The sequence below is a fragment of the Delphinapterus leucas genome, chromosome 11 (assembly GCF_059928025.1).
Source record: "Delphinapterus leucas isolate spDelLeu-1000000601 "Yukka" chromosome 11, BTC_Dleu_Yukka2, whole genome shotgun sequence".
Classification (NCBI taxonomy): Eukaryota; Metazoa; Chordata; class Mammalia; order Artiodactyla; family Monodontidae; genus Delphinapterus; species Delphinapterus leucas.
Window position 1 is genome coordinate 93,565,889 of NC_143139.1, and position 20,800 is coordinate 93,586,688.

At 60.0% G+C, this 20,800-nt stretch overlaps 1 protein-coding gene across 2 annotated transcripts in view; it reads left to right on the top strand.

Moving 5' to 3' along the window:
* Positions 1-1,772: 1,772 nt before the first annotated feature.
* MGAT3 (beta-1,4-mannosyl-glycoprotein 4-beta-N-acetylglucosaminyltransferase) overlaps positions 1,773-20,800 on the top strand; it is a 30,035-nt gene continuing 11,007 nt past the window's right edge. Inside the window, exon 1 of one of the 2 annotated variants that reach the window (XM_089921349.1) lies at positions 1,773-2,164. The gene's annotated coding sequence lies outside the window, so the exon portion shown is untranslated. The remainder of the gene's footprint in view (positions 2,165-20,800) is intronic. The other variant, XM_022596866.3, reaches the window with a different exon arrangement.

A 20,800-nucleotide genomic window follows, 5' to 3' on the forward strand; every position in this document is an offset into this window, starting at 1 on the left:
TCGGGGTAGAATCGATGGGATTTGGGGGGCGTGACAGATTACCTGAAGCAGGTGAGTCATGGGGATGATACATAGGGCTCAGGGATCTATATACCTAGAGCAGTGCCAGCTAGGAATGGTTTTTACATTTTCAAATGGAAAAAAAAAAAAAATCAAAAGAATGTTTTACCTTGAGTGGTCATAAATAAAGTTTTATTGGAACACAGCCATGCTCATTCCTTTACACAGTATCTGTGGTTGGTTTTATGCTACAGTGGCAGAGTTGAGTAGTTGAGACAGAGGCCCTATGAGCAGCAAAGCCGAAAATATTTACTATCTGGGTCTTACAGACAATAGTTTGCTTATCTTTGGCTTAGAGGGAACTTTCAGGCAGAGATGAACAGTAGGGGGTGATGCTGAAAAACTGGATGGGTCCTGATCTCCGGGGCCTCCTTCTTCCCCGTCCAAGAACTGAGCTTAAGCTGAGAGCAAGTGGGAGCCATCTGGGGTTCAGGGAGGAGAGTGACCTGCTCAAATGAATGTTGAAGAAGGGTCCACCTGGCTGCTTAGCAAGAATGGATAAAGGTGGGCCCGGAGCACCTGGAGTAGGAAGACCAGCAGGAGGTGGCTCCAGAGGTCCGTGGGGCTGCCCTTGGGAACATGTGCTGGGACCTAGCCTTGAGGCATCTCCCCGTCCTGCCCTGCTCCCCTTTGCCGATGGTCTACAGTGGTGCTGCTGTATACCCAAGATGCCTTGCACACACGGGTGGAAGTGAATGCTCACCGGGACCCCCAGAGCGGAAGCTTGAAGCCCACCGCCCGCCCCGGAAGGGCAGGAAGCACATGGAGGGTGCCTCGAGCCCGGAGCAAGAGGGTTAGGGACCAAGGTGTGAAATGGTGGGCGCTTGGAGAGCTAATGTTGGCCGCGTAGCAGGAGAGGACGCCCAAAACGTGGGCAGGGCCAGTGGGCTTTGAGTGCCCGCTGCGAGGGGAGGGGAAGTTTCCGCCCGGAGTCAGTGGGCCATGCCTGGGGGAGAGGGAGCACACAGTTGTGTTGGTCATATGCATGGATGGAGGGGGTCAGAAGGATATAAGTAAGCCAAGGCCCAAGGCCTACAGGCCAGTGTACATCGGAGATCTTTACCAACACACAGACCTGTGTAGACGCAGTAACAGGCCCAGCGCTATGCGCGCACCACAATACAAAACCAGGCCTCTGCCCAGGGTGGTCGCAAATGCGTATATACATCATCACAGACGCCCAGGGCCTGGCATGCACACAGTACAAGACCTAGAGGCCTCTCTGCACACGGTCACAGATGTGTGCACACAATCACGATCCAGGTACACACAGGCACAGCGCCAGGGATCCACGCCCATGCACACACGGGAACAGACCCGGGTACACGCTGCAGGTCACACAGATCCATTCACACTGCAAAACAGACACACGCATCCAGGCGCACACAGAACCGGACACGCAGACGCATGCACATGCCAGACACACATACTCTCCGACCCGCTCCGCCTCCTATCGCACACACACAACCGCACAGGACGCACCGGGCCGTGGGCCGGCGCACGCACGGTCACAGGCAGGGGCGCGCGCGCGCACGCGCGCACACACACACACGCGCACACACACACACACACACACAGACACACACACACACAATTTGATCGCACGCGCGGGAGGCGCGGAGCGGCGGCGGCCCGAGACTGCGGTCCGAGGCACCCCCAGTCCCGGCGCTGCGAGCGGAGCCCGGCTGGCGGCGGAGGGGAGGGGGCGCCGGTGGGGGCGGGGCGGGGGCCGGAGCCGCCCGAGCCCGGAGGGAGCGGCACCTCTGCGCTCGGCGCTCGGGCCTCGGCTCCGCACCCCCCGCGCGCCTCCCGTGGGGCCCTCCCCGGCGCCGGTCTGCTCGTCGGGCCCCCGCCGCGGGCCCGTGGTGCAGGCAGGCGGCCGCGCCTGGCCCGCGGGACGGGGTGGAGGTGGGGGCGGGGATCGGGGCCGGGCCGGGGCCGCGCCGCCTGCGATGCCGGGCGCCCGCCGCAGCCGCCGCCGCCGGAGCCCGGGATGGGGCGAGAGGTTGCGGCGGACGCCAGCATCTCCCCGCCGGGGGCCCCGGGGGCCGCGGAGCCGCCGCCGCCGCTGATGCCGCCGCTGCTGAGACCCGGCGGGCGATGGGTGAGTTGACCCTGGCGTCCTGGGGGCCCGAGGCGCAGCCCCCTCCATCCCTGCACTCCGGCCCTCCGCCTCCATCTCCGCGCCTCCTCCTCCGCGCTCGCTGCGCCCCCAGTCACAGCTCCCACAGACCCTCTCCCTGAGCGTGACCTTTGGGGGCGGGGGCGGGAGAACTACGCTGGGGGGCCGGGGTGGGGGGCCGAGATGACGGGCGGATGCAGAGGCGGCTACTCAGTTCTGGCGCCCCCTCCCCCAACCCGGCTGCTCAGCGGAGCTTTCCGTGGCCCGGGAGGGCAAAGCCTCATCCCCTCGACCCCCCACCCCCGGCCTGGGCTGGGGGCGTCCCCGAGCCTCGGGGCTGGAGCCAGGCTTTGTGCGCTGCGCCCCCGACAAACCTCCCGCGCGGCGCGGGACTGGGGGTGGGAGGCCTCAGCGCCCGCCTTCCCCCATCCACCTCCCCCCACCCCGGGTTGCGGCGGCGGCGGCGGCGGCGGCGGCGGCAGGGGCCCAGGCGCTGTCTGGGTGCTGGGCGGGTGCGGAGGCCGGGACCAGGCAGAGGGGAGTGGGGGAAGAACCCCAACCCTTCCTGCTGAGGGGGCTCCCGCTCTTTCCACTTCACTGCCCAGGGCGGGGGAGGCAGCCAGGCTGGGGGAGGGCGCTATAAATACCTGCAAATAATGAGTTCTGGAACCGGGGTGGGGAGGGGAGTGCACCTGGGTTATACTGGGGGGTGTGCCTGAGCTGGGGTGCCAGAGAGGCAGAGATGGGTCTCAGCCAACCCTGGTGACCTGAGGTCGGGTGACTGTCTAGGCTCTAGAAGACTTCCTAGAAGGGGCGTGGGCAGGGACACTACCTCAATGAGCTCTCTCCAGGGTCCCCCAGCACTGCCACTCTCCACCCCAGAGCACTCCTCTTCACTCCTGGGCCACCAGGCCACACCTTCCTTGATGGGGGAGTTGCGGGCACTGTTGTGTCACCTCCTGGGCAGTTACTAAAAATCCAGGCAATGGGCCAAGCCTGAGGATGGAGGGAAGAAGAAGACAAGTGCCCCCCACCCCCCACCTGGAGGAGCTGGGAGTTCTGTGGGGTTATCAGTGCTAAAGAGATAGGCACAGGGTCCTAGGAAAGTTTGAAAAAGGGGCTGCCAGTCCAAGGGGGAGAGAGAACTTGCTGGGAAACATAAAAGGAAGCTGGAAGGGTTTGTTGGTGGAGAAAGTGGGAAGGGCATTCTGGGAGGAAGGATGGCATGAGCAAAGGCTCAGAGATGTGAGTCTGTGCTGGAGGTGGGGGGATGGTCAAGCACTGCGTCAGGCCAAAATCAGAAGCCAGATGAAGAGGGGGAGCCAGGGCTGGAGGGAAGGAGGGCCAGGTGGAGGCGAGATGGCGGGTCACACCAGGGAGCTGGCACGAGGACAGCACAGTGAGGGGCCGACTTGACTGGGATAGCGCCATCTGGCTCAGCTACCCCCCTTCCGAGGGTCTGCCCAGTGCCCTTGATGTGGTCAGGGCTGCTTGACCCACACTGGTGGTCCCTTTTACTGTGGAAGCTGGACCACCTCCGGCTGGGCAGCTTTCAGAACCTCAGTTTCCACATCTGTCACGTGGGGAGAATCCTCCACAGAGTTGTGGCGAGGACTGCATGAGATGCCGCATGCCGCACCTGGGAAGCACTCGGGAAGCGCTGGCTGCTGCATCCGTATTTTTACGTGTAAAACAGGGACATGGATACCAGCTGGCGGGCCACGTCCACTTCATGGGTGATGGTGAGGATCCTGTGAGGGCTGGATGTGACTAGGAGGTAGCCGAGGCCTGGGGGGGCTGTGTGTCCATGTCCTCCTTCTAGGAGGAGCAGTGAGGAGTGACCAGGGACAGGGTGGTCTGCACAGACAGCCTCCTCTTGCCCTCGTGGGCACCCATCACCTTCTGGCCCCCAGCCATGCCCATCAGGGGGCTCTGCTCTGCTCCCTAAGGCCAAAGCCTCTTTGTTCCCCATGCCGCATGGCGCACCCCACTCCCAGCTAGCTCTAGTCTACCACATGGGGACCAGGGCTCCCTTCCAGAAGTTTCTTCAGATATTCTGACCAACAGACATGATGTCCTCCTGTGAGGGGCACTGTGCCGGGCAGCCAGGTGGAGAGGACACAGGCCTTGCCCCCCGGAGATTGGAATCTAGTTGGCCAGCAGATATCCCTGGGCACCCACGGTCTGCCTAGCTCTGTGCTGGCTGCTTGGGGGTAGGGGGAGAGTCTCAGTAATTGTGCCATGAGGCAGCCAAGTGCAGACGTTAAAAAGCAAGGATTCCAGATCCAGTGACCCAGGTTCGAATCCCGATCCTGTCACTTCTTACTGTGTGACGGTGTACTAGTCAACTCTGCCTCCCTGTGCCTCTGTTTCCTTGTCTCTAAAATGGGGATGATGCACATTGCTGCTATTTGAGCGGCCTGGTTCAGTTTCCATCGGGCATTTGCTGCCCCCCTTCCTGAATGAGTCTCCCTCTTCGCCCCCACTTCCTCAGAGACTACACAGCCTGCCCCAGTAGATGTGTCGTCCACTTCCGCGTTGTCTTCCCCTCTGTCTGTGAGTCCCCATGGGCCACAGCCTGCCTTTCTGTACCCACTGCTTGAGCAGGGGGCAGTGGTATGCTGGCAACTGGGTCTCGAATGAGCTGGGGTGTAAATGATTCTCAGCCCAGGGGAACGGCCCTGCTCTTCCTTCCACCCGTTCCTCCCCCTTCTCCGTCCCTGATGGAGGACGCTGACCCTCCACAGGGCCGCCTCACTTGCCGCAGAGTGGTCACAGGGACCTTGCTTGTGCCCACCTTCCAGAAGGGGAAAGAGAGGCTTCAGGAGCGGGTGGGAACTTCCCAAGGGCTGGAAGCGGGCCTGGGGGGTGGGGGGTGGAAGGGTAGTGGCCCACGGTCCTGTGGCCTAGAATGGGCTGATGAGGGGGCCCAAGGTTTTGCCCATAATCCAAGAAGTTAACAGAGTCCCCAAATACTTTTCCTTGCACTGCTGAAATTCCCCCGTTGGCTCATTTATTTTCATCTTTTCCATAAAAATAAAACTGGAACAATAAGAATCATTCACACACCTAATTACTCTGTTGTTTCATGAATTTAGAGCTTGTTTGGCTAAGACTTTGGTTCCCACTGAAGTGGGACTCCTTGGGGTGGGGTGGGGTGCAGGGTGAAGGCCAGGACAGAAGGTAGGAGTCTGTGTGGACACTGGGGCCTCCTGAGGGCCCAGCCTCTGGCTACCTCTCTAGGCAGGCCAGGAACTTCCCAGAAGGAGCAGGCCTGACAGCGTCTGGTTGAGGGAGGGTGGCCAGAGGCAGTCTCTGAGACTCTGGTTGAGAGACCCATGATGGAGGACTTTCCAGTCATAATAATTTGCTGTTATTTATCGAGCGCTTACTATGTGCTGGGCACTGGGCCAAAGCACTTTGTCTGCGTTCAGAGATGCCTCTAACTTCCCTCGAGGTAGGTGCTATCAGTATTATTATCCCATTTGGCAGTTTGAGGCGGCCTGGGGCCCAGGGACGGGAAGTGGCAGGGCTAAGATTATATCTAGCCTGTAGGACCCCATAGCTTCATGGGGCTGCCTGTCTAGGCCCCCTCAATCACCCAGAGGTGGCTGCTGTCTGAGGCTTGGGTGCCTGAGACAGCTGCCTCACCCGTGTCCTGGCCTCCAGGCCACCCGCTTCAGGGTCCTGGTGCTACTTCCTTCCTTGCCATAGTCCCGGGGCCCTGCCTCACCTGGGCAGCTTGGGGAAAGTATGTATTTCCCAGGCCTCACCCTGCCCTGCTGTGTCAGAATCACACCATGGGAGGCAGGGCTGGAAACCCAGATTTGAATCCCCTGGGGATTCAGAGGCCTGTGGAATCCAAGAACCACTGCTTAGCCCCATGAATTCCAGGAGGAGACCCCCGCCCTCTGGGACCCAGATCCCTATGACTCAGCCCCCTCCTGTGTTCTCGGCCTCCGCTCCACCCCCAGCCTCAACCCAGCCCTGCACACATTATGCCACGCCCCCTGCCCGCTCCTCCCCTCCCCCTGCCCATTGCTCTTATCCCAGCACCTGCTACTGCCGCTTCCTCCAGGGAACAGGTCCTGGGCTGGCTGTGGAACCCCAGAGCTTGCTTAGTACTTTGGACAAATCCCTCGTCACCACTCTCCTCTTGTTACTGGGGACCAGCACACAGTCTGGGTGAACCGTGGTGGCCAGGGAAGGGGGACCAGGGAGAGCTGCCCATTAAGGCGGGGGACTCGTTCCTGGGCTGGGCACACAGGCACTCTCTGGGGGCTGGCACCATGCCTCACACAGAGGAGGCACACGAGAAGCATTTCTTTTTTTTTTTTTTTTTTAATTTATTTATTTATTTAATTTATTTTTGGCTGCGTTGGGTCTTCATTGCTGCGCGCGGGCTTTCTCTAGTTGCAGCGAGTGGGAGCTACTCTTCGTTGCTGTGCGTGGGCTTCTCATTGCGGTGGCTTCTCTCGTTGCGGAGCACGGGCTCTAGGCGCGCGGGCTTCCGTAGTTGTGGCACGTGGGCTTCCGTAGTTGTGGCTCGTGGGCTCTAGAGCACAGGCTCAGTAGTTGTGGCGCATGGGCTTCCTTGCTCCGTGGCATGTGGGAACTTCCTGGACCAGGGCTTGAACCCTTCTCCCCTGCATTGTCAGGCAGATTCTTAACCACTGTGCCACCAGGGGAGCCCGAGAAGTATTTATTTAGTACTTGTTGAATGGTAATTTTGAGAGTGGAAGGTGAGGGCCACTTCCGGAAGCAAGGCAGATTGGCTGGTTTAGGTGAAAGATAGAGAAGGTGCCTTCTCAACCCATCGCCCAGGACTGTGAATGTTAATGGTCGTAACTCATATTTATGGCAGAAATAGGAACGAGATGCTGGTGCTTTCTTGCGTGATTTCATTTCAATACCTCAGGGGCGATGCACCAGCTCCCCCACCCAGACTAGAAATCCAGCTTCCAGCTTTCCTCTCAAGCCTTTTCTGCTGCTGTCCCTCTGTCCAGAATGCCCTTCCCCTCCTCTCCTGACCCATCCTTTAAGACTCCTTCAGGAAGCCACGCCACACCCCTACCCCAATGGCAAGGCTGATCCTCCTCGCTGGGGATTTCTGCCTGTCCGTCCCCATGGGATGAGACCCGTGTGCAGGACAGGTCTATCGAGGGTCTGGCAGGGATGCCAGTGGAGTGAACAGAGAGGACTGGGTCAGGGGATTCGTGTGCAGGTCACCAGGGACAGCAGTGGGGTTGCTTTGCTGTTCCTTGTGTCTAGGTGGCAAAGGGAGGGGATTCTGGGAAAGACCAAGGGACCTCCCGGCGCAGCTCCTGAAGGCAACTGGAAAGTGCAGCCCAGTCGGTGACTGTCACCTCAGTCCAGAGAGGGGGCCATACTGGGGAGCTTGGGGCCACTGGGGAGCTGAACCGGCTCATTTCCCAGAGGGAAGATTGGATCCCGGGGTGCTTGGCACTGACCCAGACCTTTGTGGTCTGTAGGAGGAGAGCCCAGAACTGTGGGGCTGCACCCCACACCCGAGGGGTGTTTCTCAGTGGGGTCCAGGTTAGGGAGTGGATGAGAAGGAGTCAAGGAGAGCAGCGTCCCCAGGGCTCAGGTCTGCCCTCTGGTCCTCCGGTGTGGGAGACAAAGCTCCTTAGGAAAAATGTGTGTTGCCCCAAAGCTGGCAGGAAATCCATGTCAATAGCTCATTCCAGCAAAAATGTGCACAGGAAAAAACTCCGTAAGAACTTAAGCCAAAATGTTAGCCCAGGGGGTGGTGGGATGGTGGGTGGTATCATCCTGTTTCTTTCGCTGTGACGTCCAGATTCCCTAGAATGTATGAGAAACCTTTATAACCAGAGAGATGGAGTAATATTCTAAAAGAGAGAGGTAAGAAAAGGTGTCATGGGCTTCCCTGGTGGTGCAGTGGTTAAGAATCCGCCTGCCAATGCAGGGGACATGGGTTCGAGCCCTGGTCCGGGAAGATACCACATGCCACAGAGCAACTAAGCCTGTACGCCACAACTACTGAGCCCACGTGCCACAACTACTGAAGCCCATGCACCTAGAGCCCATGATCTGCAACGAGAGAAGCCACTGCAATGAGAAGCCTGCGCACCGCAACAAAGAGTAGCCCCCGCTCGCCACAACTAGAGAAAGCCCGCGCACAGCAATGAAGACCTAATGCAGCCAAAAATAAATAAATTAACTAACTTAAATTAAAAAAAAAAGAAAAGGTGCCGTGAGAACAGCCACCTCCCCATATTTTGGATTCTGGGGTCACTGCTTGTGGGCAGCCTCCAGGGGGACTGGCTGTGGAGTCTCAGGGTGGGAGTTGGCCCGTCCCAGGCACATGCCCCAGAACAGGTGCACCCGTGGCAAACAGCTTGCGTCTCTCTCATTCCTGGAAATCGGGTCAGTGAGAGTCCAGGCCTGGGGCTACTGGGATGCAGCGCCCCGAGAATTCCGTCCCAACCTCTGACTTCCTATGGCGCCAGTGCGGCCTTCGCTCCTCTTCTCCCATGTACCCCACTTTCCAGCCTCGGGGCTGTTGCTATGCTGGACCCTCCACCTGGAAAGCCAACCCACTCCACCCCAGGTGCTGCCACCCACCCAGGAAGCCATTCCTGCCCCTTCCAGCCAGGGGTGACCCCAGAGCTGTTGGCTTTACCCCCACACCCCTGTGCCCAGTGGGTGTGCATCGCCATTGACTGCCCTCCTGACGGACTCCTGCCTCGAAGTGCCTTTCCGCAGTCCAGCAACGTGGTCAAGTTCTCCCCTGTGGTAATAGTATTCCTAATCACAGCTCAGCCCTGAGGCCGGTGGGGACTCAATCTCTGACTCCTCCATGGCCCCTGACTCTGTCCCTGGTACAAAGCACTCATTCATTCATTCAGCACTTAATCACCGGGTGCCTACTATGTGCCAGGGGCTGGGCTAGGCGCCAGGGCACAGATCTGCCGACTGCAGGGTGTGAGCGTGTCTGTTTTTGTGCATTTTTGTGTGTGTGTGTGCACGTCACCAGCGCGTGCACACAGCAGGAGCACCTCCGTCATATGAATGCGCGTCCCTCAGTCTGTGCCCATGTGTAACCGTGCCAGTCTTGATCATGCCTAGCTAATTCATTCAGCAAGCGTTTATTGAGTGACCACAAGGGGGTGCCAGGCCATGACCCTGAAGATGAGTGTCCCAAGGTCTCTGCTCTTGGGAAGTGCCCATCTTGTCAGGCCATCCCAGTGCAGACTGGTGGGGACGGTGGCCAGCAGGGGTGGGGGTGGGCAGGATGGCGTCCTGGAAGGACGGGGAGAAGGGTGAGGAGGGGCACTCCTGCCCAGCTGTGGGTGTGCTCTGCGATCCCCCGATGGCCCTGGGGCCCCAAGCTGACCCTCCTTGCGGGTCTCACTGCTCTGAAGTGCTCCTGAAGGCTGATGGAGGTGGTGTTACCAGCCTCCCTTTAATGGCTCAGCAGACGGGCCTGGAGAGGGGAGGACTTTTGCTTGGGGCCACAGAGCTGTGGGTGGCAGCGCCAGGTCAAGCCCATGTCTTCATTCAGCAGTGGTTGCTTGAGGCCAGGCCTGGCTCTGGGCACTGAGCACACAGCGGTGAGCCTTGGTGCGGAGGATCCTGGCCTGCTCGAAGCCATTGCTTCATTTTCCACCTTCTTCCTTCCCGTACTGCCTCCCAACCGTCAGCCGTCACGTTGCTGAGCACCGAGGATGGAACCGTTCCCTTCAGCACCACCAGCCCGTTGGAAGGGACCCTTCGAATTCACATAGATGCGCCGCTTCACTGGGGCGTGCTGAGCCCGAGGTCACGTGGCAGGCAGGACTGGGACCTGCAGGCACTTTTCCAGGCCCCAGACCAGGCCTGAGAGCCCGGCGGTATTGACTGAAAAGTGCAGGTGTGTGGATGTGGGAGGAAGGTCTTTCATTCATTCGGCAAACCTCTGTGTCAGGTGCTGTGCTGGAGCTGGGGACCAGGGGAGTGGGGGGCAGGCCAGGGTTGAAACAGCTCGGCTCTTTCCATAGCCTGGGGTCAGGGAGACCTGGAGGAAGTCTAGTTCAGCTGAACCCTCCCCAGACCGGCATGGGGAGAGGGAGTGTAAGATTACACAGAAACATCGAGCCTCCTGGAAGATCTGGACTTTATCCTGAGGACACTGGTTCTAAGCTAGGAGGGGCAGCGTCAGATGGGGCTTTTGCTTGGCTTACAGGCACCTGGCTGGAGCCCTCTTGGGAAGGCCACTCCTGTTGTGCAGGTGAGCATTGGTGGCGGTACCACCAGTGAGGAACAGTGGCACAGAGAAAAGGGTGGGACTTGTGAGGTATCAGGGCATGGAATAGACAGGCCTAGTCATGCGGGGTCAGTGAGGGAGGTTTTAGGGTGGTTCCTGGGCTCCTGGCGTGGGCGGCTAGGTGGATGGTTACACCCCTGACGGGTTCCAGAAGGAGGAAAGTTGGTAATGCCCGAAGCTGTACAAGCATCCTAGGTGCCAGGCTCAGGTCACAGGTTATCAGCTCAGGTTGTTGGAACAACTGAGCAAGTTCTTTGCGCCCTGCCTTTTTTTTTTTTTTTTTTGCGGTATGCAGGCCTCTCACTGCTGTGGCCTCTCCCGCCGCGGAGCACAGGCTCAGCGGCCATGGCTCACGGGCCCAGCCGCTCCACAGCATGTGGGATTCTCCCGGACTGGGGCACGAAATGTGTCCCCTGCATCGGCAGGCGGACTCTCAACCACTGCGCCACCAGGGAAGCCCCCCCTTTTTTTAATATTGATTGATTGATTGATTTTTGGCTGCATTGGGTCTTTGTTCCTGCGCACGGGCTTTCTCTGTTTGCGGCGAGCGGGGGCTACTCTTCATTGCAGTGCGCGGGCTTCTCATTGCAGTGGCTTCTCTTGTTGCGGAGCACGGGCTCTAGGCGCGCCAGCTTCATAGTTGTGGCACGCGGGCTCAGTAGTTGTGGCGCACGGGCTTAGTTGCTCTGCGGCATGTGGGATCTCCCCAGACCAGGTCTTGAACTCGTGTCCCCTGCACTGGCAGGCGGATTCTTAACCACTGCGCCACCAGGGAAGTCCCTTGCGCCCTGTCTTGCAGTGGAGGGCCCCAGGCATGATGGGAACTGACTCTAAAGCCCAGGTCCCCACCCTCCCTGCAGCCTGGCCCAGATCCCACTGGCTCTGCTCTTCTCTTCCCTTACCCAGCCAGCACTCGGGCCTCCCGCATGCACAGGTGTACCCACCACCTGCCGCCCTGTACATGTGGGGAGGTGCCCGTGGGAGTCCTTCCACTCCTACTGCCTAGGAACACGGGGGCCAACCTCTGCCTCCACCCTGGGCATGGGCACCGCTCCGCCCCCCACGTGGGCACTCACCTACCCCTGCCCCCCAGGGGGCAGCACATGGGACAAAGTCTCTCCAGCTATCGCTTGATTCTGTCACCCACCCTGCATCCTGCCTGTGCTAGAGAAAGCTCCACGAGGACAGAGGAGGGGTGGGGTGTGCCCTCCCCTCTCTTCCCCCACGCTCAGGCCTGCTGGGCTGGAGATGGAGCTGAGGCTCCGAACTGAAGTGGCCCTTTGTACATTGTCCCTGGAGGATGGGCGAGCCTGGCAGGAGGGGCTGGCACTGCTGGGGCTGCCTGGGCAGGACGGCGCTGATCTCAGCAGGGCTGGGGGGGCTTCCTCTGGAGCAGTGGAGGGAGCCCTGCTAGGTGTGGCTGTGCACTGGCGGGCCTGCTGCCTCAGGCACCCCCAAACCAGATGATACTTGCCACCAGGGGTCTAGCATCACTTCTCATATGAGTTCCATCCTCATTCAACAGCTGTTTATGGAGCTCCTGCTCTGGGCCAGGCTTTGTCCTAGGGGGTGGGGAGTAGCAGTGACCGATGACTGGGGCCCATGGTGACCCTGCTCTCATGTTGTTGACATTCCAAGCGAGCAGGGTGTGGGTGGGGGAGACAGACCACTAACACATAAACAAGGAGACAGATAGCTTCAGCGGTGAGGAGTGTCGTGGAGCAGATGACCTGGGAGGGGACGGCCCCTTTAGCTGGCTGGTCAGGAAGGCCCCTCTGAGCAGGTGGCTGGCATGTGGAGATCTGAGGGAAGGGCATTCCAGGAGGAGGGAACAGCCAGTGCGAGGACCCTGAGACGGGTGAGCCTGGGGTGTGGAAGGGATGGGAAGGCAGGGACTGTGGCTGGAGTCAAGTGGACAAGGGAGGCGAGGTCAGCAAAGATGCAGGGACTGGGCCTGTGCGTGCAGAAAGGAGTTTGCATTTTATTCTGAGTGTGTTGAGGGGTTTGCGCAGAGGGATGTGGCCTGATGGGGATTCGCAGTGACAGAATTGGTGGGCTCAGTGCCAGATGAAAATGCAGGGCCCCTTGTTCAAAAATTAAGAATTTCAAGACAGAAAATAAAGGGAAGGCGGGGCCGGTGAGGAGGAGTAGAGGCATTTTGGAGGGAGGTGCCAGCAGGCCTAGCACCGCCCCCAGCCAGGCCATCCAGGCACGTGGTGAGGCTGTGTGGAGAGCCGGCATGAACTCAGCCTAGGAGATCAGAGGACTGGTCTCTGTCAAGGTGCTTTGGGCGTTACCCCGTTTAATTCTCCTGAGGTGAGGGGCTGGGATGATCCCACGTTGTTGACGGGGACTCCGAGGTCCAGGGATATTGAGTGACCTGCCCAGGATCACACAGGGGGTCGAGAAGGCGCAGGGGCCGGATTTGAGTACAGTTCCCCTGGAGTTTGGATTCCAGGGAGCTGCTGCCCCACTGCTCTGTCATTGAGGGCTCTCGCTCCTGAGAGATGGGGCTGGGGGCATCTCACATCGTGCCGGGCCCAGAAATGAGTTCTTGTAGAGGCACAAAGTGCTCAGCCCCGGCCTGACTGGCCTTGTTTTTCCTCACTGTGAGTCTGGGAGGTGTGGGTGCTCTGATTTCCATTCCACAGATGTGGAGACTGAGGCAGGGCAGGGCTGGCCTCGGCCCCTGGACTTGTCTGCTCTGGCCGCCCTCTCTTCCTGACGGGCCAGGGCGGGTCATTTGGGTCTGGAAGGCCGAGCGGCTGGGAGGTGGTCCAGGAGCTGCAAGCCCGAGGTGCAGGGGTCTCTGGGGGGGTTTCCTCCCCACTGGCCTCAGTGGGCTCCGTAAGGATGTGAGCAATAGGCCTGCGTGGGGCGGGGCTCCGTCCACATTCGCTGAAGGACTGGCAGTGTGTTACTGTCATGAACTGGAAGAAGCCGGGTTCTTCTCAGTCCTTCAGTCAGAAGCTCTATTAATGAGTAATAGTCTGCCCGAGTCATTACTGCAGCCTCCTGCTGCCTAGGCTCCACCTCGGCTGGACCCTGGCCTCCTCTCCCTTCCTGCTTTCTCTCCCTTCCGGCACCGGCACCGCACGCCACCCCGCCTCTCCCAGCCCTTTCCCTGCAGAGATGACCCAGCCCCTGGGCCCTTGGGACGTCCCCCTACTTGGGGGTGTCCTCTCACTCGGGCCTCCAGCCACCCTACTGGGTGGAGCTGATCCTATGTGACAGAGGGAGACACTGAGGCACAGGGGGGCTGCAGGGCAGGCAGACAGACCGATAGGAAGTTTCTCTCCCGAGCAAGCTGGGTGGAGGCGCCCCTGCAGCGCCGCACCCCCGGGAGGCGAGGGCTAAGCTGCATTGTGAGGAGGGGGGAGGAGGGGGGAGGAGGAGTCCCAGGGGTGTGGGGCAGTGTGTTTAAAGGGCTCTGATGCATCCCACCCTCCAGCAGCACGAATGCTGGCAGCTCTGCCGGCCAGCCCCCTTCTGCGCCAGGGCCCGATTTACGGCTTCACCCTCTCGGGAGGACCCCGGAGAGGGCCATTCCTAACACAGAGAACTAATGCCTTGCCAGTGGTGGACTTGGACGTGGAGCCAGGCAGTACGGTAGCTGTTTGGGGGTCTGCTCTGAGCCCTCTGATTTCTCATCCCTGGCCAGCCTCTTTTCCCACTCCCGGAGAACCTGGGCCCCCGTGCAGGTGAACAGCCCAGGTTCTCCTAATGGGCAGAGTCGGATTCAGACCCGGGTCCCCCAGCTCCTCTCCCCGCCCCCAGCCCCCGCTTTGTTTGAGCCACTGGGTCCCACCAGTGGGGCGAGTTTGCTTCTGAGTTCTTCTGCGTGGACCTCCGTGTCCCATCCGCGTCCCGCTGGATGTGCCCAGCAGCGCCTTGGGAGTCAGGGCACAGGTCACGGTGAACTTCTGCCCAGAGAGTGAGCAGGCAGAGACTCCAAGAGGAGTTGGGCTCGCGGTCTACTGAGTGCAGGGCACCGACAGGCCCCTCACCTGTGACACGGAAACGCCGGGTGCCCTCACCTCCTCGGCTCTTGGCTCTGGGGAGCGGCTCCCGCAGCGGGAGGCTGCCTTGCCCTGCCGCTCGGTTAGTGTTTGTACCTCGTAGATAGAGGTGAGGCCACCCGGCTGGGAAGAGGTGGAGCCAGGAAACCAGCCCTGATGAAGGGCAGAGCTGGTGTCAGGCCAGGCCAGAGTTGGCTCACCGCATCGCCACCTAAGTGTTGCCTGCGCTCAGCTTGGGGTGGGGGACAGCCTCCAGGGAGAAACAAGCCATATAGGCCGGGAGGGGGGCGGGAAGCATGGTGCAGCCGCCGGGATGGGACACTGCCTTACCTGTGGCGTGCCACGCCGGGACCCGAGGCAGGTACTGGGTCAGGTGAGGGGAGGGTGGGCCTGGGGGTTCCAGGGAGGTGCCAGGCAGAGATCAGGGTGGGGTGGTGGGTACCGCGAGGGCCCAGGGGCTGGTCGGCCACTCTGCTGCCGCCTAGAGGGTGAGTCAGGCTGGTCACTCAGACTCTGAACCCCTCTCCTCGCCTGTGACGGTGATGGGGGCTAATGGAAGGATCAGATCAGAGCTAAAGCACTTAGTGCACCTGCCAGAGAGTGGCTCTGGGATAGGCCTCAGGTGGGCGCTCTTCTTCCCCCCATATGGTGACAGGCTGGTAGGGGTGGCCACGGGCGTGGGGGTCTGTGTGTCCCCAGGCCATACGGCCAGGCCCAGCTGGCAAACTGCAAGCAAACAGAAACCCCCAAGTGGTGGGTGCAGTCGGTGTGGGGCCCTCCCTCACTGTCTGAGCTCCAGGCCAGCAGGGCTAGGGAAAAAGTAAAGGGCAAGGTGGGGATAGAAGTTGAAGAGAGGGAGGGTGTGGGCAGGAGGGCAGTACACATGGGCAGACGACGACCCCTGGCAGGGGTCTGCAGGAGTCAGGTCCCCTAAGGAGCTTCAGGCCGCCAGAGCTCCTGAAGTCCAGGCCTGGCCTCAGAGGTTTCTCGACTTTTTAGAGCACCAGACCCCCTTCAGGCTACTGGAGACCGCGACACGGGACCCTGTCCAGGGTGATCTGTTCCCATTGGAGTTGGTGGGGGATGGGAAAGGGCTCTGGGGCTCCTTCAGCCTTTCAGGGAACCCTGGGTTTTGTGAAATGCGGGTTTTTTTTTTTTTTTCTTTTCGGTACGCGGGCCTCTCACTGTTGTGGCTTCTCCCGTTGCAGAGCACAGGCTCCGGACGCGCAGGCTCAGCGGCCATGGCTCACGGGCCCAGCCGCTCCGCGGCATGTGGGATCTTCCCAGACCGGGACATGAACCCGCGTCCCCTGCATCGGCAGGCGGACTCTCAACCATTGCGCCACCAGGGAAGCCCTGAAATGCGGTTTTAAGTCAATGCAGCCCAGCCTTGAGAGTGCCACGGGGGAAGGGGGCGCTCACACTGTTCCAGGGGGAGTCGGGGTGGGGGGGGTGGGGCGGGGAAGCTGCCGGCAGAGGGGTTTTGGGAGGGTGCAGCTGTCCTGGGCACGGGGCTCTGGTGGCTGGTCTGGGCGTATGCCAGAGCCAGGAAGGACTGTGACCCACAAACGCAGGCCCACGGGCTCCTGCTGGGGGCCGGGGCAGACGTGCAGGGGACCCGGGCTAGGCTCAAGGCAGCAGCCTAGACTTTGTGCGGGAAAGCCTGAATGAGAAGCCGCAGCGGTGGCGTGTGGGTGTGAGTCCTGCTGCTGCCAGCTGAGTCTCAGGCAGGTCCCTCAGCCCCTGTGCCCCTCTCCTCCTGCCCAGTTGCCTTGAGGATAATGGAGTAAGGCCAGCTCACGCAGCGGCTGGCACCCGCGGCACTCAGTAAGTGCTAGCTGCCCTGAAGAAGGCGGTGGTGATGGAGGCGCCATCTCCTGGGAGGAATGTTCCAGGCTTGCTGCTCTCCAGCCCTGCCCAGCCCTGCCCAGCTAGAGGGTGTAGCTGTGTTGACCTCAGTAAAGAGGTAAACTGAGGCCAGCTCAAAGAGGTGAGGACTTGCAGTTTGGGACAAGCAAAGTGGAGCCAGCTATGAGCGAGTCTGTGGAGGGTTTGGGGCAGGTCGTATTTACGGGCAGGGACTGTAGAGGGGAGAGTTCAGTGAGGGTTTGTTAAGATCAGAAACAAAAGGAGACCAGCCTTAAAAACTTCTTGAGCAGACAGGATCAGTCTAGTCACACAAACAAAGCTCAGGGGTTCCCTGGTGGCGCAGTGGCTGAGAGTCCGCCTGCCGATGCAGGGGACGCGGGTTCGTGCCCCGGTCCGGGAGGATCCCACATGCTGCGGAGCGGCTGGGCCCGTGAGCCCGCGCGTCCGGAGCCTGTGCTCCTCAACGGGAGAGGCCACAACAGTGAGAGGCCCGCGTACCGCAGAAAAACAAACAAACAAACAAAAAAAACAAACAAGGCTCATCTGGTCCAGTTTGTGAGACCAACTCGACCTGGGTCATCTTCCATTCTGCCTCTGGCAAAACTTTCCAAGGGTTTTAGGAGACAACCTCTGATCAACCCTCCAATCCAAGAAAATCCCATCGCTATCAGTTTTCTGGAAATCCGGCATTTACGGGAAATCAAGTCTCCTGGTCTTTAAGTTTTGTCTCCCTGAGGGCACATGCGTGAGACTCTCCATTTTACGTCTTCTGGTTCTATTTTAGATTGAAAATCTTTCGCAGCAGCCTTAGGGTTGCTGACCCAAGAGGGTGCTGACCAAGATGGGGTGCCCAGGCTTCTGCCTAAGGAGCCCCTGAAGTGTGGGGAGTGTCCTTGCCACTCCTCGAGGCCCTACACCCCCTCACAAGACTTGGGGCCCCTGCTTTGCTGCCGCTGCACTGGGGTTGCCGACACACAGGCTTCTGTACCCTCGGCCCAATGCCTGGGCCGCTGTCCCTACTCTGCGTGGTGGCTCCCTCTTGACCTTGGGTCTCGGCTGAAGTGTCCTCTCCTCGGGAGGCCCTCCCTGATGCCTGGCATCCTCTGTTGGCCGGTTCTCTCATTTGTCCTCTGTCCCTCCACTGGACTGAGCTCTGTGAGGACCTCATCCCCCCATCTTGCTCCTGCTGCACCCCCAGCTCCACGCCCGGGGCCAGTCTGCTCTCTCCACCCACCCCAGGACAAGGCAGAAGCACCGGTGGCCCGACCTCGGTCCTCATATGCCCGCAAGGCCCTCTCACAGCCCCAGGGTGGCTTCCCTCCAGCCTGGCCCAGCGCCCCCAGATCCCTGTGCCTGAAATTCTGCCGTAGCGCTCCTTGCTCTGGCTTGTCCCGGACACTCACTGAACGTCTGTTTGTCTGGGCCCCGGGCCGGGCGTGGGGAGCGCGGGCCCCACCTGGCTTGGAGAATTCACATTGTGGGAGCGGAGGCTGGAGAGGCAGGGGACCAGCCCAGTTGCTGCTGAGGTTTGCCGTGGCAGGGCAGAAGCAGGGGCTGGAGGAGGCAGTCCGGTGGTGCCCGGTCACACGGAGGGGGGGGTTAGGGTTAGGGTTAGGGTTAGGGCTGGGGCGCCTTGGAGGGGTGCCGGATTTGGGACCACCTGTTTGCAGGGATGTTTGTATGTCTCTGCGTCTAGCCCCTCTCCTTGTCCCCAAGGCCACCCAGGAGTCCCTGCTTCCACCTCAGAGGCCTTGGTCTCCCTCCTCCTGTGACAGACATTCACCGTGTGCCCCTCACCAGCTGTTGTTTCACGCACACTTCCTGTTCCAGGCACTTTAGATATGCGGACCGCTCACCACAGCCCTGTGACATGGACGCCATTATAGCCCCATTACACTGATGCAGGGAAATGGCGAAGCCCTGCCGTCTGGCTGCAGGGTCTGGACACTGCCTCAGGTGGCCTCTGTGCAGATCCAGGCCTAGGCCCCGCCCCCAGGCTTGGGGCAGTGTGTGTCCCGGCCTCGCACTGACCACCGGCACCTGCCTGTCCTCCACGGCTCTGCTTCTACTCTTCTTCCTTCCCAGGCTCTCCCCAGGTCCCGCCTCCAGCCCCCATGCTCGGTCCCGGGATGTCTGGCCCCAGTGCCCCCGGGGCCGCATCCCTCCCGCTCCCTCCCTCAGTCACCGAGTATTTAGCAGGTACCTCATCGCCAGCTCACCGCTGCCCCCTCGCTTCAGCACCGCGGCTGTCCTGCCGTGTGTCCTCCCCGCCTCAGCTCCTCCACAGTCTGTCTAATGCTGGGCGGTCCAATGGAGTAGCCACTAGCACACGTGGCTATTAAAACTGAAAATTAAATTAAATTTTTAATTAGTTCCTCAGTCTCCCCTGTCAATTTCAAGGGCTCAGTAGCCACACGTGGCTAGTGGATGGTGCATGGACAGCGCAGGCCTAGACGTTTCCACCACTGCAGACCGTGCTGTTGGACAGCTCTGGAAGCAAACAGATTGATCACCCTGAGGCACAGGCTGTTGGGGTCGCTCCACTCAGAGCCTTCAGTGGCCTGGGGCTCAGGCCAGTGTCACCTCCCCCTGCCCCCTTTAAAAGTGGAGGCTGTGTGGGTCTCAGACCCTGGAGAGCACTGGGGTTGCACAGATGAGCGGAGGAATGCTCTACAAGTTGATTTACCCTCTGAGTCTCAGTTTCCTCATCTGTAAAATGGGGACAATGATTCCTACCTCCCAAGATGGTTGTGAGGGTCAAGTATAAGTAAAACCCCCAGCTGACAGCTGGCACAGGTTTAAGCACGTACTAGTGGTGACCATCGAGTTAACGTGAATAAGGTAAGGCGGAGGCAGCTTTCAAGACCGGGGTCACAACAGCTGTGAACTTCGGTTCTGGACGGTGGGAGCCACTGCAGGCTTCTGAACACAAACGCCCCACTGGCTGGTGCCTGAGGAAGACTCATCTGTTTAGCCTCCAGTGCTGTCCAACAGGACATTCTGGGATGGTGGAAATGTTCCATATCTTCACCGCCCATGGGCTTTTGGGGACCAGAGGCTGATGTCCTGGGTGGGCCAGTGACCGGTGGGAAGAGGGGAGGAAGCCCCAGGGAGCCGAGGGCAGGTCCCAGCCTTGGAGACTAACTTTCCCAGGCACGTGCTAGCCACTCTGTGGGAAAGTCCTCAGGCACCTGAAGGGGCTGGGGTCAGGCGGAGTGGGGAGGGGTTTGGAGGAAGGAGAGAGAGGGCCAGGGTGCACAGGGGCTTGCTGTGGGGTAGCAGGGAGGGGGTGGGCTTCAGCATGGGCATGGGACTGAGCCTTCAGCCAGGCTCCCACCCTGGAGCCGAGCCAGCAGAGAGAGTGGGGCCCAGACCATTGTGCCCAGGGAAGTGGCCTGGGTGCCCCGTCCGGCTAGTCCAAGAACTGGCTCCCAGTGTGGCTCTGCCTCGCCTCTCTCGGCCTTGGTGTCCTTATCTGTGGATGGGAAGAGCAGCAGCTGCCCCCACCCCCAGCCCATGGTAAATAGGTTTTGCCAGCACATTCTGGTCACCTGGGCAGAGGGAGTTCTTGGCAGGGGCTGGCCCCTTGAGCCGATTCCCTCTCTCCAGGGAGTGCCAGGGGAGCAGAATTCCTGGGGACTGAGGGTCATGATACACCAGACCCTCCCTTGGCCAAGACATTCATGCTTAGCCTGGGACAAGACTCCCAAATCTGCAGCCCCACTGGGCTCCAGGTCTACCTGTTGGCAGGTGCAGGATGCTTGGGGAGTCTCAGTTTCCATCTGCTTCATTCCCACAAGCCCTGGCTGGCTGAGCAAGTAGCTTAGCCTTCTATTTATTTATTTATTTAATTTATTTATGGCTGTGTTGGGTCTCCGTTGCTGCGTGCGGGCTTTTCTCTAGTTGCGGCGAGCGGGGGCTACTCTTCGTTGCGGCACGTGGGCTTCTCATTCCGGTGGCTTCTCTTGTTGCGGAGCACGGGCTCTAGGTGCACGGTCTTCAGTAGTCATGGCTCGCGGGCTCTAGAGTGCAGGCTCAGTAGTTGTGGCACACGGGCTTAGTTGCTCCACGGCATATGGGATCTTCCCGGACCAGGACTCAAACCCATGTCCCCTGCATTGGCAGGCGGATTCTCAAAAACTGCGCCACCAGGGAAGCCCCAGCTTAGCTTCTTGAAGCCTCCATTTCCTCATCTGCAGAATGGAGACACACATATGCCATCCTTCAGGGTTGGCCCCATGAATGTGCCCCTGATTTCTCTCCAGCCCTTGCATCGGCAGTGCCTGGCTCACGGCAGGTTCTTGGTAAATGTCCGCTAGCAGCCTGGATGATGTGCTGGTGTAGGCTTGTTTTTTGTGGAGCCTGCCTGATGGATATGAACCAAGGGAATGAATAAAACAAGGAGAGACGAAGGAATAAACACAGCGTCAGCTGTTTCTCCCA